The sequence below is a fragment of the Pinus tabuliformis genome, chromosome 1_2 (genome assembly GCF_031772625.1).
Source record: "Pinus tabuliformis cultivar Carrire ecotype Pingquan chromosome 1_2, CPIR1, whole genome shotgun sequence".
In the NCBI taxonomy this organism is placed as follows: domain Eukaryota; kingdom Viridiplantae; phylum Streptophyta; class Pinopsida; order Pinales; family Pinaceae; genus Pinus; species Pinus tabuliformis.
In genome coordinates this window covers 119977642-119997319 of record NC_142298.1, presented here as the reverse complement: position 1 = coordinate 119997319, position 19678 = coordinate 119977642, and the positions used below count along the sequence as shown (strand labels likewise).

The 19678-nt window shown below is 36.0% G+C and overlaps 2 pseudogenes; both read right to left on the bottom strand.

Annotated features, from left to right (window-relative positions):
* Positions 1 to 3653: 3653 nt before the first annotated feature.
* LOC149204806 (NDR1/HIN1-like protein 6) lies at positions 3654 to 4700 on the bottom strand (annotated as a pseudogene).
* A 450-nt stretch (positions 4701 to 5150) lies between these two features.
* Positions 5151 to 17046, bottom strand: LOC149204805 (non-specific phospholipase C2-like; annotated as a pseudogene).
* Between the last annotated feature and the right edge of the window lie 2632 nt (positions 17047 to 19678).

Genomic DNA, 19678 nt, shown 5'->3' with positions numbered 1-19678 from the left:
GGTGCATCCCCTTGAGACCAACTCGAAGGTATTCCACGTCTCCCCATCATGAAGTCTTCGTTCTTCTGTCAAGGGTGATGTCTTCAGGTAACTCATTGAGATACTCTGGTAAAAATTCATCAACTGTAGAACTGTGCCCATCTCTTCAGTGTCAATAATCAATGGTGGCTCACACAGCTTTAAGTTCTCCACATTCGCTACGGAGTACATCTGCATATATATTGAAAAATCAAGATGAAAGGCATTGTTTCCAATCTTCTCCAAGATGTTGAATGAACCATACTGGATTGATCACAACTTCTTCCCTTCTCCCTTCATCCTGTCCTTGCTGATGTGGAACCCCACTTGTCGTCGACTTGAAATTGATGGTCGACTCAATGTTTTTCATGTCGAGCCTTGTAACGGGCTTGACTTTTCTCCAACTTCTCTGGTACTGCTTGGTGAATAAACTAGATCCGCTAGATGAACTACTGTGCTTTGTCCCTATCATTACATCCACTAGAGTCATCTTCCCTTCCAAATACCATATCAAAAGGGTCCTTTGGTAGGTAACCAAAACATGCCTCAAATGGTGAACGTTGCGTAGATGAGTGAACTGCTTGGTTGTAGGAACGTTGCACATATGGAAGATTCTCATCCCACAACTTAGGATGTTTCCCACAATAGCCTCGCAACAAGTGTACCATAGGGCAGTTGACAACCTTTGTCTGTCTGTCAGTCTGTGGATGGAATGTCGTGCTTCTTTTCAACTTGGTGTCCATCATCTTCCACAAGCTGGTCCAAAACTCTCCAAGAAAGTGAGAGTCCCGATCTGACACAATTGATGTGGACAACCCAAAATGGACCCAGACATGCTGAAGGAAAGGATAAGCAGTTTGTTGTACAGTGATCTGCTTTTTACAAGGCATTAAAATACACATATTACTAAAACGTTCAACGACAACATACAAATAGTCATGACTTTTTCTAGACAAAGGCAAACCTCCTAAAAAATCCATCGACACACTTTCCCATGGACGACTCAAAATAGGGAGTGGTGTGTAGAGACCGATTTTTCTATTAGAGGGCTTTGAAACAGAACACATCACACACCCCTTTACATGGCGAGTCATAATTTTTTTCATATGAGGCAAAAGACAAAATCTTTGTACATGAAACAAATATTTTTCAATACCAAAATGACCAGAAACAAGGGAGGTGTGGGCCTACCAGATTACATGTACCCTTTCTCCTGTGGGTATGCACAATTTTCCAAGGTGATACAAGAGTTTCTCCTGCAAGTGATAGTTGTCTGCCAGTGAACCATGGGTTAGTTTTGCATAAATCTCCTTAAAGTCATCATCGTTAGCATATTGTTCATCATAACTTTCAAAAGATAACGAAGCATTATGCAAAATAACAGAAGCATAAATAGGAGGGCGAGATAACATATCAACAACTTTGTTGCTAGTGCCCTTCTTATACTTTATTACCATATAAAACTACTGAAGAGAACCCATCCACTTGAAATGACAAGATATCTACAACTTGGTTTGTGACTGAAGATATTGCAAGGGTTGATGATTCGTATGGATGATGATCTCCTTCCCGATCAGGTAGTGTTTCCACTTTATCACACTCTGGACCAAGGCATATGATTCCTTGTCATAAGTGGGACAGTTTATCACAACCTGAGATAACTTCTCTGAATGGTAACATATCGGCTTCTTTTGCTGCATCAGTATAGCTCCCATGGCATATCTACTATCATTTGTCACGATCTCGAATGGCTTTTGGAGATCTGGTAAGGCCAAGACTGGTGCGGTGTTGATCTTTTCTTTCAATGTTTCGAAGGACTTATGCTGATTTCCTCCCCATTGAAAGACTTGCTTTACTCTTGTCAATGCATTTAAAGGTGCTACAATGATAGAGAAATTGGAAGTAAATCTCCTCCAATATTGTACTGCACCCAAAAAGCTGCGATCCTCGGTTACACTTGTAGGTTTAGGCCAATTTACAATTGCTTCAACTTTAGAAGGATCAATTTTTAATTGACCATGACCAACAATATGACCTAGGTAAACCAAAGAGGTTTTCCCAAACTCACACTTTGACAATTTTACATAGAGTTTTTCGGTTTTCAATACATAAAACACTTTCTTCACATGACATACATGTTCATTCCAACTTTTACTGAAGAAAATGATATCATATAGATATACAAGAACAAATTCATCAATGAAAGGCCTAAAAAGATCATTCATGACCCTCATGAAAGTGGTTGGAGCGTTGTAAATTCTGAATGGCATCACCATCGATTCGAACAACCCTTGTTTGGTCCTGAAGGCAGTTTTCCACACATCCTGCTTTCCAATTCAGACATGGTGATAATGACTACGCAAATCCAATTTGGTGAAATAGATAGCAGTCTTTAACTGATCTAATAAGTCATCAATGCATGGAAGAGGGTAACGATTTTTCACCGTGATTTTGTTTAGTGCTCGATAATCCACGCACATCCATATATACATAATTTCCGTATATACATAACTTCCGTATATGCGCAATTTCTGTATATGGAATTTGCGCATATACGATGAAGATACATAAATGACATGCATATACGGAAGATATCTACATATAAGAAAGTTGGGGATATACGGAAGATATTCGCGCATATCTTCTGTATATACATAACTTTCGTATATGCGCAAATTCCATATACATAAATTACGAATATACAGAAATTGTGCATATACGCAATAGATGCGCATATCATTCATATATGTGCAATTTCTGTATATTGTCTATGTGCATGTACTATATATCCGCAACTTTTGTATATGCACATATCTTCCGTATATATGCAACTTCCGTATATGCACATATCTTCCGTATATACACAACTTATGGAGGATATGCTTTAAAAGCCACAGCATACGTTGTCATAACCATGAACAAAACCTAGCATTGGCCATGGATTACCTACAATCAAACGCCATCTACCATATATGTGCAACTTCCATATACAAAAATTGTGCATATACGGAAGATATTCGCATATCTTCCGTATATGCGTAACTTTCTTATATGTGAATATCTTCCATATATGTACGTATTTTATGTATGTGCATCTACCATACATGTGCAACTTCGATATATGGAAATTTTTCATATATGGAAATTGTGCATATACCGAAGATATGTGCATATCTTCTGTATATGTGAAACTTTTCTATATGCACATATCTTCCAGGTATATGTGCAACTTCCGTATATACACATAACCACCATGTATGTGAAACTTTAATGGAATTCCATATCAACAATATGCTATGACCTCATGCATGACAATGACCATTGCGTTATTTGTTGTTGAGAAACTGAGGAGAAGGGAATTCCCATATCGAGGTGGCCAAAACCCACTGTCAGGGTACTGTCTCTTGTACTCTTAAGCTATAATAAATATCCTATAGGGGTGGAAAATGCTTGCTGACAGTAATGGCTCAAACAATTAATCTAGATACTCTACATCCAATCTCATTCTAAAATATTCCTAAAATATATAATCTTCAATTGTAAATTTCACCACCATACCCACAAAATACTGACTCATCCGTAAGAGAAAGGAAAGAACAATAGAGAGTAAAGAATCCAATTATATTTTGGAAATACTAAAACATGTCTCGATATAAACAGGGCCACGCTATTAAAAATAATATGTTTGCCAACTAAAAGTTGGGCATTAATATTTTATATGGAGTTTTAACAAAACAAATTGTATATGAAAAAAAAATATCTACAACTGTAGCATCTATATGGTCATATCACAAAAACACTTAACCCTAACCATGCCCTAACCATGAATTCAGTGCATCCTAAGTCATGTGCAATCCTCACAACTTCACTGGCACCTTGGAATTCTTAACAGTCACTGTGTCCTTGGCATCGAGCTGGTCGACAATAAGGTCCCATCGCACGCGAACTGTTATCTTCCATAACTTCAATTTCCGAAACTTTATCTTCACGGGAACATCTATGTTCAATTTGAGGGGAATGCTCGCTTGATTTATCTATGCATTGAGCGTAAACTTCATGGCGTTGGTGAGCTTAGCACCGATCCCATTGAGTTCCACGTCCAACAAAGTGGTTTTCTTATGGCCCTGGTAAAATACCGATAGGGAGCCTGTGTAGAGCTCCGACCCTAAATACAAAAGCGCGAGATGGCTGTTGTCGAGATAATACATATCGATCCTCTTGTTGGGATTCTGGGCCTTTATTTTCACATCGAATTGACAATTTGTACTGAAACGATGGGGTTGAAGGTGAAATTAGTAATATGGATGTTGTCGACAGAGTATTTGGGGATCTTGGGCCGGAAGACAAAGTACAGAACGCCACAGGTGACCGTGACGATCACGACGAGTGATTAAAAAGCAAATGGCACAACAGAAGTAGCGACAACAAGAGCACCAACGCTTGGGAGGTGGTGACAAGTATTTGGGATGCTCTCTTCTGGAGATAACTTGGTCCTTTGGAACCTTAACTCTCATCCGTCTATTTGAAGCAGGCGGAATGAGCACGGGATCGACCCCGCCCTTCTCAGACGAAAGATTGCTGGAATTGGGCGCCAATGGAGTGCTCAGCTTCTCGTTTACATATTCGCCTGCATCCTTCTCAATATTTGTCGTCATTGGATAGATTCTCTCGTGATCTGTCATCATGGCACCCGGCCCCTAGTTGCGAACAAAGTGATATGAACCACTTATGCCGACCAAATTCGATCCTGGGACTCCCTGAAACTTAAAATGGACCGACTTAAGCCAATGAGACTTAATGTTGGGGCTCCCAAAACTTAAAATTCACTGACTTAGGCCAACACGATTTGACCTTGGGGCTCCCATAAACTTAAAGACCTTCATGCAATGATGTGAATGAATTCTGAAGGCGCGGAGCATCCACAAAATAGGTGTTAGTCTACGGCAACCAATATTTCCAATCTGCCTTTTCGAAGGTTAGGTGAACGAGGATATGAACCATTCTTTCAATCAAAATAAATCCCAAATAACTAATAAACGAAAACATATCACAGTTAAAATTAGCAGCGCCAGGGAACTCTTTAACATTTTTGAAGAAAAGTGGACCAATAAAAAATAATCCACTGATTTTATTCCCAAAGGACTGAGTTACATTCATCTGTTTTATATGCCATAGAATCAGAATCTGTATAATATGTAATTATATGTGTAGCACTAGGGGTGGGTGGTCTTGGAGGTTGATCCTCCACTGGTGGCTCTGGTGGTGAGAGAAGGTCTCATCTTTACAATCTCATGGTCATCAGCTCTAAGCCTTTTAGCCAATCGGCTTGCCTCAAAGAAACGCCTCACAGAATCCTTGATGTATTTGTTACCCTCTCTCACATTCATTTTCTTCCTGATCTCCTCTGGATAACTCCTGAGAGTATAATCTCCATTCAATTGAGCTGCCAGCTGCAGCAGTTCCTCCTGAAACTTGCTTAACTTTGCTTCCTCATTCGCTCCGCTCTGCCTTATCTTTGGAGGGTCTGGTAGTGTCTCTGCAAGGCCATAAAAAACCAGATCGAAACTACTAAGTTTGGGTAGAAGCCTAATTCGATCAACAATTAGTTATGGTGAGAAGAAGATTTGTTAGGTCCTAGAGTACCTGGGTAGTTTGTTCTTGGGCTGCTGCACTTCTGTACGACAACTTTGAAAGTTCCAGCCCAGGCATCTCTCTTGCTCAGGAAATCGGACTGTAGATTGAATAACTTCTTGACTGTTGCAGCAATGGATGAATGCTCAAACTGAGACGATGGATATGGTCCGTTAGCCCCATGTACCACTACAACAATAATTTTTTTAATATAATACTCAATGTTATGGAAAATAATCGAATTATGCATGAAGGGAAGAAGATAGTGCCATGAGAGTCGAAACCTGTTCCTTTGTCAATCCATGGTGAAATCATGATAGTGGGGACTCGAACCCCTAACCTCTCAAATTTGAAAAAGAAGGGTTCGGGGTCGATAATGTTGTCGGGGCTAGGCACGTCCTTCATAGGTGTGGGAATGTGATCGAAGAATTTACTGTGATCGTCATAAGTTATAAGGAACAACGTCTCATTCCATTGAGGGCTGGATCTAAGCGTCTTGTACACCTCCTTCACGAATTTCTGGCCCTTGGCTACATTGTGTGAAGGATGGCCTTCGTTGGTGGGGAAGAGCTTAGAATCCATGTAGTGCTGCTCCACAACCACATAATTGGGCAACTTCCAATTCTTGGAATGGGCCTTGAATTGAGCCGAGTAGGAGTGGAAATTGCCAATATACTTGAATTTTCTGAGATTTCTGTAGAACAGAGTGGCCGGTATGTTCTCGTAATAAATCCCGAATGACAAACCTGACTCGTCTGTTGATTCAAAGATGGTTTTCTGTGGGTATCCGTTGGCCAACAACTTGGGGATATTATTGGTGGCTCCATGGGAAGTCGTAGAATGAATGTAGAGTCTGTTGAGTTGAGTCGAGGCCGATACCTAAGCAACCACTGATTGAATACTGCGAACTCACTTATGAGAGTGTTATATACGGGAACAACCTCAGGTCTTAAGCCATTCATGACAACCTGAGACATGTTGGGACCCCCCAAGGAAGTCACTTGTTGGGCGAATCTGTTCATGGGTACAAGATCCACGGAGGTGTTCTCGAAGCCAAAAATTTGGTCTTGTATGGCCTGAAACGAGTGCCCCGGATCTGGATCCACATACTCTGCCTCGTCTTTGAAGAAAGGACTCACAGAACTAGGATCAGTGGTGGATATGGGATTCGACTCTTGGCTAGTAACCCCATCGATTTGTGGATTCAACCGCTTCTTCCATGGCCAAATTCAAAATAATGTGGGCAGGCATTGATTTGTGGATTCAGCTGCTTCATCCAAGGCCAAATTCAAAATAATGTGGGCGGGAAAATTTCAAAACTTGTTGGGAAAATTCAAATCTCAGTAGTGGTTTAAATTAGTTCAATTCACATGTATCATGCTTATGGGGATGATGCATCTAGCATTGGCATAAGTCATGGATCAGTTCACATGTATCATGCACATGGGGATGATACATATCGCATTGGAATAAGTAATGGATGGATGATTTACAAAGAAATTAACCCAATCCCCAGAAAGTATTTGCCGGAGAAATTATGTCCACGAATTGAAACTCAAAACTGATGTCAGAGTCCTTCTCCAAAAGTGATGCACATATAGAAAAATTTCACATATACAAAAGAGATGCGCATATCTTCCGTATATCCATAATTTCCGTATATGAAAAATTTCCATATATGGAAGTTGGACATGTACGGTAGATGCACATACATAAAAGATGTACATATATGGAAGATATGCATATATAAGAAAGCTACACATATACGGAAGATATGCACATATCTTCCGTATATGCACAATTTCCGTATATGCACAATTTTTGTATATGGAATTTGTGCATATACGGTAGATACAGATATATAAAAGACATGCATACACGGAAGATATGCACATATAAGAAATTTATGCATATTTAGAAGATATGTGAATATACGGAAATTGCACATATACGAAAGATATGTGCATATATGGAAGTTGCGCATATACGGTAGATGCACATATATAATATACGGAAGTTTTGCATATATGAATGATATGCGCATATATTGCGTATATGCACAATTTCCGTATATGCGTAATTTCTGTATATGGAATTTGCGCATATACGAAAGTTATATATATACGGAAGATATGCGCGAATATCTTCCGTATATCCCTAACTTTTGTATATGTGCATATCTTCCGTATATGCACGTCGTTTATGTATCTGCATCGTATATGCGCAAATTCCATATACAGAAATTGCGCATATACCGAAATTGTGCATATACGGAAGATATGCACATATCTTTCGTATATGCACAATTTCTGTATATGGAATTTGTGCATATACGATGCAGATACATAAACGACGTGCATATATAGAAGATATGCACATATAAGAAAGTTAGGGATATACGGAAGATATGCGCATATCTTCCGTATATGCATAGTTTCCGTATATGCGTAATTTCTGTATATGTAAATTGTGCATATATGGTAATTGTGAATATACGGAAGATATGTGCATATCTTCCGTATATACATAACTTTCTTATATGTGCACATTTCCGTATACGTGCAATTTCAGTATATGGTAGTTGCGCAAATACGGAAGATATGAGCATATACGAAAGTTGTGCATATACAAAACATGCATATATACAAAAGTTATATATACTAAAGTTTCACATACATGAAGGTTATGTGTATATACGGAAGTTGCATATATACCAGGAAGATATGTGCATATAGAAAAATTTCGCATAGACAAAAGATATGTGCATATCTTCTATATATGCACAATTTCCGTATATGTAAACTTCCATATATGGAAATTGCACATGTACAGTAGATGCACACACATAAAAGATGTACATATATGGAAGATATGCATATATAAGAAAGTTACGTATATACAAAAAATATTTCCGTATATGCACAATTTTCGTATATGCGCAATTTTTGTATATGGAAGTTGTGCATATACAGTAGATGCACATATATAAAAGATGTGCATACACGAACGATATGCACATATAAGAAATTTACGGATATATGGAAGATATGCGAATATATGGACGTTGCACATATAAGGGAGATATGTGCATATACGGAAGTTGCGCATATACGGTAGATGCACATATACAATATACGGAAGTTGCGCATATACGAATGATGTGTGCATATATTTCTTATATGCACAATTTCCGTATATGCGTAATTTCTGTATATGGAATTTGCACATATACGAAAGTTATGTATATACGGAAGATATGCGGTAATATCTTCCATATATCCCTAACTTTCTTATATGTGCATATCTTCCGTATATGCACAATTTCTGTATATGCGCAATTTCTATATATGAAATTTGTGCACATACGATGCAGATACATAAACGACATGCATATACAGAAAATATCCACATATAAGAAAGTTAGGGATATACGGAAGATATGCGCATATCTTACGTATATGCACAATTTCCGTATATCCGCAATGTTTATATGTGGAAATTGCGCATATACATAAATTGTGCATATACGGAAGATATGTGCATATCTTCCATATTTACATAACTTTCTTATATGTGCACATTTCCATATACGTGCAATTTCAGTATATGGAAGTTGCACATATACTGTAGATTCACATATATAAAAGACATGCATGTACTGAAGATATGCGAATATACAGAAGTTGCGCATATACGGAAGATATGTGCATATACAGAAGTTTCACATATACAAAAGATGCATATATACAAAAGTTTCACATACATAGGGGTTATGTGTATATACGGAAGTTGCACATATACCTGGAAGATATGTGCATATAGAAACATTTCGCATATACAAAGGATATGTGCATATCTTCCGTATATGCACAATTTCCGTATATGAAAAATTTCCATATATGGAAGTTGCACATGTACGGTAGATGCACACACATAAAAGATGTACATATATGGAAGATATGCATATATAAGAAAGTTACACATATAAGGAAGATATGCACATATCTTTCATATATGCACAATTTCCATATATGCGCAATTTTTGTATATGGAAGTTGCGCATATACGATAAATGCACATATATAAAGACGTACATACATGGAGGATATGCACATATAAGAAATTTACGCATATACGGAAGGTATGCGATTATACAAAAGTTGCGCATATACGGAAGATATGTTGATATAAGGAAGTTGCACATATATGAAAGATATGTTCATATACGGAAGTTGCGCATATACAATAGATGCACATATACGATATACGGAAGTTGCGCATATATTGCTTATATGCATAATTTCTGTATATGGAAATTGCGCATATACGAAACTTATGTATATATGGAAGATATGTGCAAATATCTTCTGTATATCCCTAACTTTCTTATATGTGCATATCTTCCGTATATGCATGTCGTTTATGTATCTACATCAGATATGCACAAATTCCATATACAGAAATTGCGCATATATGGAAATTATGTATATACGGAAGATATGCTAGAAAAAATAGTTTTATAATAAATTTTTATTTTAAATTTGGAAGAACTTTTAAAATATAATTTAATAAAAACTTTGAAAAATGAGTATAAACAACCGTGCTATTTTTAAAATTTAGTTAGAAATGAATCTCCACACCACAATTTTTTATGAGATTCTTTTAAAATTTAAATAGAAATGAATCTTTGCCTTAAAATTTATGTGACTCTCTATATCTTATGGATGATGGAGTCAACCATTTGACAATTTGTAGATTTTTTGATAGGGAAGCAGGCAAAAAACTTAGGAGAGAATAGCTTCAGGGCCCACAAACATTAAAATTAATTTTTTTAAACAATTTCCAATGAAATGTAATGATTTTGTTTTTTGAAATTTCATTCCTGTTCGAATTTCAATGTCAACATTGTGGTAATATATGCACTACTCTGGTTCACTAGGATTTGTTATTTGATCTACTATGATTTTTTGAGAATAGGTAAAGTCTTATATAAGTGGTGTGTTATAGCTATATCGTGAATGGTTAAATTCATTCCATATAATTTTTTCTGACTAAGCATTTATATGATGAATATTTCTTGTTCTTTTGAATGGATTTGGAAGATATTTCCCCCATAAAAAACCATATAAATAGAATGAATTTATATCAATTTTTTCAACACTCACATGATTACTGCATATATTCCCTTTATATATTAGATTATAATAAAAATTTATTTATATTTGATAATATATTGATAATAAATAATAAATTATTAACTATGCATACACATACTTTATATTAATAAAAATATTGATAATAGGGACGTAATTGTGTAATTCATTAATGTTTTAACAATAATTACCATTATATAAAATTTATAGTATAATATTATACATTTATGTATAGATGGTTTGTTATAGTTATATGGTGAATGGTTAAATTCATTCCATATAATTTTTTCTTACTAAGCATTTATCTGATGAATATTTCTTGTTCTTTTGAATGGATTTGGAAGATATTTCCCCCATAAAAAATTATATAAATAGAATGAATTTATATCAATTTTTTAAACACTCACGTGATTCCTTCATATATTCCATTTATATATTAACATTATAATAAAAATGTATTTATATTTGATAATATATTGATAACAAATAATAAATTATTAACTATGCATACACATACTTTATGTTAATAAGATATTGATAATAGGGACGTACTTATGTAATTCATTAAGGTTTTAACAACAATTACCATTATATAAAATTTGTAGTATAATATTGTACATTTATGTATTCCTATTTATTTATCAATTTTTAATTTGGTTTGATATTTATGTACTTATATTAAAAAAAAGCTACTTGGTTGTATTTAGTTGGAGTAGTAAAGGTAAACTACCAAAATTATTCTAAAATGATTCATCTTTATATGTTGGAATAAAATAACATAATTAAAAACTTAATATAAACATAAAAATAATAAAAGTTTCTATTTAATAGAAGGTTTAAAGTGAAATTCAATTCATATGAAATTTCTAAAGATGATAGTTCATTTTATTTATAACACTTTTGAAAAAAATGACAATTGTTTTTATATATAAAGTTTACATTCAAATAAATAAAAAATGGATACATTATTATCTTTATAATCATAATTATAAGGAAATTTTATAATCTGAAGATAAAAATATTTATCACGTATTAACATATAAATTTAATTGAACAATTATTAACACTTTTTATGTAAAGTAATGCATTCAAGAAATATATGCATCTTTAAATACATGAATTGTATATAATATTTCGTAAATAAAATTCATATCTTTTTGCATTTATTTATCACTAGCTCTTCAATGAATCAAATTCTATCTTGAATATCATAGATTTCTACCCATCCATAGTGCATAGAAATACCAACAAAAATGTGACTAAACTATATATAATATTCCAAAGGTTGATAACCTTTTAAATAACATTTGTTATAAAACAAATTTTACTTAACCCAAGATCAAATTTAGCAAGATTTTGTCAAAACTTTTGATGTTAAAAACTGATAAAGATATATGCCTAGTTGGAGGGAGCACATGTAATATTCCACAAACAAAAACTCATACTTTATATATCTAAATAAAATGATTTCTCATTAAACAAAATGTATCTTTCATGTTTTAGTTGCCAAAAGTATTGGTATTCAAAACATTTAAAACAAAATAAAAGAAAGTTAATATATTGAAACTGTCCTTGTAGCCCCTTTATAGGCAAAAGAATGGTTAAAGTTCTATTATTGTAGCCTAAGTCATTTAAACTTGTTGGAATGTTTAGACTTCAAAGTAACAAACCTAGTGGTTTAGTGACAGCAATGTTAGTTGAGCATATATGCTCTATGTATTGTTTGCGTGACTTGAACCCACGTGATTTCAAGTCCTTTGGCATGATTTTGGTCCTTTTAACCATAGCATCAACATTTATCTTTTTTGTTTTATGTAGAAATTAAAACATTATCTATAAATATCAAAATCCACATAGATATAATGAAAATATGGGGACCATGTAATGAATATGAAAAGACAATGCATTAACTAGCTATAAATAAATATCAAAATCCATATAGATATAATGAAAACATGGGGAACATGTAACGAATATGAAAAGAAAATGCATTAACTAGTCATAAAAAATATGTCAATGTTATTATGAGGTAAGATATATAGTTTATAACTTACCTCTCTTAGATTATATGTAAGTCTAGATGAATGTCGCAATGGTTGAGGAGAATGTGATTTTTGCTGACTATCATGTCCACCATCATACATGTGCAAAGGTGTTTTAGGAGATGTATATTTATTACTCTGAACATTAGATTATACATAGATATAAGTATGTGACTAAAATCGAATTAAATGTAAAAATATGATAAAATTATAAGAGTATAAATAAATATAATCTTACTTTGCATTCTGACATTGGATGTGAAGCTGGTTGTAGAATTTGAACCATTTCATTTCCATTCTTCTTAAGGCTTCGACAATCTTCACGGGTTTTCGTTGACTGCAATGGTTCCAAAGGGAACACCTGCACCATAAATAAGAAATAACACACACACACACACATATAATCAAAACAAATCAAGGATAACAATATAGAATATAGAACATCCATTTCTCATCCCATCATTATGGTAAAACATAACAATTTATATATTAATGTTTTTTGTGGAATAGGTTATATGGATTAAAAACTTAATGCCCCAATAACCCCTTGAAAACCTTGAAATCTAGGCGAGCATCATAATAGTTGGTAGCTTGAATTTAGGGAATTTTGTTGATTAGGTTATGCATATCAATAACAATTATAATTAGTATACAATTATAATAAATATAAATATTATTTAATGTTAAAATGTCTAAAAAATTAATATATGCAAAAAAGAATTAGAGTCTAAAGAATTAATATATTCACCCTAGGGCTACCCCCCTTGACTTGTCTATGAGAGAGTCTAAATAGAGTGAGTAAGGATTAGAGTGACAATGCTTACTCTGAGTGTTGTCGCAGTGCCTAGACACTTTGTGTGACAACAGAGCTCACAAGAAGAAGCAATACAAGGTTGACTTAAAAGTCTGATGGCGAACTTTGGTAATTGTGGTGCCTCTGTGCCACAATCTATACACCAATGAGCTATAAAAAAATAACAAAAAAAATTATCAGTTTGCAATGCCAAACATATAAAAGAGAACTAGCAAAATTACAAGCTAAGCTCTAACAATTTGCACTTACGAGGCATTTTCTTATCCTTCAGACGTTGGCTTGAGCTGAATCCAGATATCACAGATGCTTCTTTGTACATATCTTGTTGTATGTTGATTTTGTCTTGAATATCTTGATCCGGAAACATCTTCTCAATGCAAATCATGACACCTCTTATCACCCTCGGGATCTTTGTGAATGTTAGACCCCTCATTATAGAATAATCTCAGATTGAGATATACTCCTACTACATGCAATGGTGAATGTACTTTCCTATCCCACCTGGAATCAATAATTTGTCATAAGGGAGATATTTAGATTCATTTCCCTTATAGAAAGTCTTGATGGCCTCTTTGGCCCTGTCCATGCCCTCATAAATATATCCCATTGCGAGTTTCTCTCCAACCATAAATCTCAAGAATTTCATAAAGGGCTCAATGAAGCTAACAATCTCAGTGACTTGTTCCACAATCTATCACCAAATACTGATGCTTTTGATGAAAAGAGATTTTGGGGTAAGGCAAAAACCCCTTTTCTTTACAATATTCGATCCTGGGACCTATGGGTTATGAGCCCATTACTTATCAGAAGTGTTTCATAAGGCTTTAAGCCTTTAAAACCTACGGACCATACAACTATCGGAAATACACGGGAATGCATAGAAACACATGGAAACTCTGCTTCGAACCCTTTGTTCAGACTTCAAAAACAATTCACCTGGATCTATATATCCGTCGGGTCCGCTCTTCGCTCCGACCCTTTCCGCTGCTCCGATCTCCTGAACTTTGATCACCGATTTATCGCTATCGGCGTATTAGCGTTCCACCACATTGGCGCTATCGCAACATTCATTACTGTTAACCCTTTGACCTCTCCGATTGTGATCAACGATTAGATTTGGACTGTCGATCTAGCTTCCGATCCGACGGTCCATGTTCCATCGCATCATCGCGATCGCAATTATTCAAGACCTGTTCCGATTAGTTCAATGCATCGGTCCGATATGTCTATAAAATTTCAGGTCTGGATCTCAAACTCGGACTATGTTTTTGTTGTTTCTTAGTGTAACTGGAATTCGGCTTGCCTTCAATGGATTTCTACACTTAACACAGTTTCTGCCATACTCTGCTACGACACGCACAACATTCATTAATATATATCTTTGAATCGCCATCAATCCTACAGTGATCAATGGTCGATCAACACGCATACAAATGGGATTCAAGACACCAATGCATATATACACAGTATAACTGGAAAAGGCGTAAAATACACAGACACGCATAAATCCACACAACACACATATTTCTATTATACATATACAGACTTCTATTACAGCCTAAGGCGTTTCAGCCTTGGAACAAGTCCCCCTTCAACTACATTGTGTCGATCTCTGTTTCTACAAATATTTATCAATCGCTCTATATCCTCTCTGTCTCTGTCTCATTACATATATATAGAACACACAGGTTCATCAGTTTCTAAGAAACATTGGAATGGATCACTGAAAGGATCCGATCAATCCTCTCCTTAATCTTCTCTAACAAATCACTAACAACTCCCTAATCTTCCGTTATGCACACATATGGCAGATTACCTTAAGTCTCCTCGAGACTTTTATCCATTCCATCATTTACTCTGTTTTGAACAGATTTTTCCCCTGTTTCTCTCGATGGTCCACATCTCCTCCTTCTCTACTTTGGATTCCTCCTTTAATTAAGGGGGGTTAGATGCTCCTGCACCAGACTCCCGAGGCACAAAAATTTATGACCTCCTCGTCATATGCTTCTCCTTGTCCTTAGCAATTCTACCCACTTCTCAGTGGAACTACCTTCATGATATTCTGTGAGCTGCAACCGACCTCTGCAGTAAAAATCTTCCTCTGTTACATGATACCTCACCAAGCTCTTATCACTTAGTCTTTTGGCATCCTTCTGGTTCTCTTCTCTGGAACCAATTGAGCACACCTTGCTCTAGGTTTTTTCAAGTCTTCTCACCTTCTGTTGCTGCTATCTGCACGATAGTAAGACCACAAACTCTCCAACTTTAAACAACTGTACCTCCTTTCCCTTCTTCCTTCTCGCAAGAAAAATTTCCCTACTGTGATACCACTTGATGAAAAAAAAATTTGGCGTAAGGCCAAAACCCCTTTTCTTTACAATATTCGATCCTAGGACCTATGGTTTATGAGCCCATTACTTATTGGAAGCGTTTCATAAGGCTTTAAGCCTTTAAAACCCGCAGACCATAAAACTATCGGAAATACACGGGAATGCAAAGAAACACATGGAAACTCCGCTCTAAACCCTTTGTTCGAACTTCAAAAACAATTCACCCAGATCTATATATCCATCGGGTTAAATCTTCGCTCCGACCCTTTCCACTGCTCCGATCTCCTGACCTTTGATTTCCGATTTATCACTATTAGTGTACCGACGTTTCACCACATCGGCGTTCCACCACTATTTCTGCATTTTCACCTCCTCATCATTCCATACTTCTACTAGAACTTGTTGCTTAGGATTCTGTGTTGTATCTAGCCCTTTGCATCAAATTCCCCCCATTCTTTCCTCCTCTTCATTTTTACTACAACGCCAATATTTAAGTTTCCTATTGTTGTGTCAGCCACCAGAACCAAGACCTTTCTCTTTGAGATTAGCCATATTTTCCCCCTGAGTATTTAGATCTATGAGTTTGCTTGAGTTTACCTTGTTGGAGGACAATTGAACCAAGCCCTTGAATTATCTCTTTTAAATTACGTGACATATGGAGTGCAGCAGAAATCCCTCAGATAATCTTCAAAAGAACTCCTCTCTTTAAGATGCCCTAGGCACTGGTCTGCTATCAACCCAGAGGTTGTCTCTAGGAGGCTTCTATATCTTCTGAAGAAATTGAGCGACAGGTGATAGAAAAAGTGACAACAGTACTTGCATGCAATTTTGTGTAACCATGACCTCTGGATATTAACATACACCTTCTGGTCTTCCATATTTTCTTTGAAGGTCCTTGCTAAGAAAATTTTATTCACCTTCTGCCATGTGAGATATGATTCCTTTTCTACATATAGTTGAGTGTCTGAGCATACTGGCAAGTAAACTAGCGTAATCTCAATTGCCTCCCCGGTACTTCTCTTTGTGGTATCTTTTGAAGCAACTCTCTTGGGTGCCATGATAACAGTGAATGATGAAGAGAAATGGCCAACACCTGTAATACCCAAGAGAGGAAAAAGCACTCATGGCAGACAATAAATTAGCTTCAACAAAACAACTTACAAAGCAAGATCAGGCACAACCACATGCATTGACTAGGAAAATTGTGCAATTCTAGAAGTGAAGGGAGGGAGATTGTTTGTGGGAACTACACATTGTGCAATCTCAACAGCTAGTGATGCAGCTTGAGGCTAGAGACAGAACAATTCATAGTCCAACCTAGGCAGATTGTGGGAGAGCCTATGCATCTCAAAGTCTCAGTGGCCAAGGTGGTAGACCCGAGCCTTGTAATATGCACAATTTTTGTATATATGCAATTTCTATATATGGAATTTGCGCATATACAATACAGATAAAAGACATGTATATACGGAACATATGCACATATAAGAAAGTGACAGATATATAGAAGATATGTGTATATCTTCCGTACATGCACAATTTCCATATGTGCACAAAAATGGAGCTTCTATATAGGTGCAACCTCTGTATATACACATCTTCTATATATAAGCAACTTCTGTATATGCACATATCTTCTATATATGCATAACATTTTGTATTTTCACATATATGAAAGTTGTGCATATACGAAAGAGATGCGCATATATGGAAGTTGCACAGATACAAAAGATATGTGATGCAGAAGATGTGCACATCTTTAGTATATGCATAACTTTTGTATATGTGTGTATCTTCCATATATGCACTTATTTAGTATATGTTTACTTCTTTCATATATGTTCATATTTGGAAGTTTCACATTTATAATAGATGTGCAAATACAGAAGAGATGTAAATATACGAAGGTTGCGCATATACGGAAGAGATGTGCATATATGGAAGTAATCTCTACTCCCCTTGCGTCTTGTAGGCAAACCTGGGATAGAATATGAAAGTCTTCTTACACACTTGTGTTTTCCACCTCCCTTTAGTCACACATAATGTAGTAGGAGAAAGAGTAAGCGGCCCATTATCCGCACATCATTTCTTTTTCATGCAAGGAATAGTGGAAATATAGTGTAATTAGGAAGACCTCTCATTCTTGGACTTTGATACATCCCTTCAGATTAAGAGGGGAATATTAGATATCTAATCCTCTGCTGATGGTTTGTGTAGTTTCCATCATCAAGGCTGGGCTGTCATCTAGAACTGTGCAGTTCTCAAGCTTAAGGTTGGCCTGCCAAGAGGGATTGCGCAATTTCTGGAGGCAAGGTTGGCCTGCCTCCCAAGATTGTGCAATTTCTGGAGGCAATCTCAGCAATGTTGCAAGGTGTAGTCAGAAGGTTGCTTGTAGCTGTAAAAGTTCAGATCAAGGTCGAAACAAAGAGTCACAATTACCATATAAAAAGATAAGTCTTGAACATACCATGAATACTTGACGACAATAGAAGATAAGCTTCTGTGGACAGAAATAAGGCTCCAAAATCAAAGCACAGGAAAAATTTTGGAGGATGGTTGTAGCAGCTACAATAGTCAGACATCACTAACACCAACCAGATCAGTCTCTACCCAAGTTTTCCAGGGCTCCAGAGCGTTTGTCCCAACTATGGCTCCAGGAACTAATAACTCAACCCATAACCTTCCAGGGCTCCAGAGCGTTTGTCCAACCAAGGCTCCAGGACTAGTAACTCAACCCAAGTTGTTCCAAGGCTCCAGATCGTTTGTTCCAACCAACGGCTCGAGGAACTAGTAACTCAACCCACAGCTATAAGGAACCTGGGCACCAATCAGAAACATGTGGAAAAACCCACAATACCATGGTTATCCAAGAAATGGAAAGGCTAGGAAAAAACACTATCAATCCAGGTAATCCTCCATGTCAATGACATATTATAACTAAATAACCAAATGCATATACCATGCATGCCAAAACTAACAAGGAAATCATACATGAAACTCGATACTTGCAAGGCAATCCCATTGTAGTTGTTGATCCTTCTATCCCCTTGCCCTTTCTTACTTTTCCTTTGCCTTCTTTCTCCAAATCCATGAAAACTAGAGTGCTCCAAGCATGCTCCAAGATTTCTCTAAGTGTGCAAGATTATGAGAGAGAGAGAAAAAATAATGAGAGTGTCAAAGACTGAACTCACAAAACCCGTGAACTAATCCTCGGAATCCTTTTTATCATTGAGGCCTCTATTTTCTTCATTTTCCTTTATTTTTCCTTGAATTTTCCTCACATGCAATTCTATGACCTTTCATCTCCCTTTTCTCCTATTTTCCATTATTTTCATAAATAAATTCCAATTAATTCCACTTTGTCTTTGCCAATTCCCATAGTCATTAATTAATCACCAATGATCCCCATCACTATGTTTTACCAAAGATTCTGTTTGCAATATGTGTCGCATGACCTTGGTTATTAGTTTTATTTATTTGCATAGGAAATCAACCAGGGGTTGTTACAGGAGCTCGGTCATAAGGTTAAATTACCCAAAGGATAAGACAATGGAGGTATGGTTAAGATGATAGTCAAAATCTATGAGGGGTTGGGTCAATGATTTGGAGAGATGTGGCCTGAGGGATACATGTTATGGAAAAATGGAACAAGTGGAAATTGGAAATGGCAGGAACATATTAATTGGACAA